Source organism: Theobroma umbraticum, unplaced genomic scaffold (assembly GCF_002168275.2).
Source record: "Theobroma umbraticum cultivar Fairchild unplaced genomic scaffold, ASM216827v3 scaffold_2.0, whole genome shotgun sequence".
Classification (NCBI taxonomy): Eukaryota; Viridiplantae; Streptophyta; class Magnoliopsida; order Malvales; family Malvaceae; genus Theobroma; species Theobroma umbraticum.
In genome coordinates, this window is record NW_018397277.1 from 219,069 (window position 1) to 219,389 (window position 321).

Here is a 321-nt window from a genome sequence, read left to right on the forward strand (position 1 = left end):
TTCCATCTTTAAGCGATACAACTTTTGCCTAAGTTGCAACTTGTTAGAAAGACCTTTCGCCAAATAAATCTTCTCTAACTTTGCCCACAACTTTGAAGCAGAATCCTCATTAATAACATGATTAAACACGTTATCTCCAATGCAAAGTCAAATAGTGCTCACACGCCTTTGCTCCAACTCTGCCCATTCAACATCCTTCATGTCATCTAGTTGCCTTTCTTCATTTCCTAGCAAAGGGCGCATTAAGCCTTGCTGTATAAGGAGATCTTTCATCCTTCTTTGCCATTGCATGAAACTAGTCTTTCCATCAAACTTCTCAAT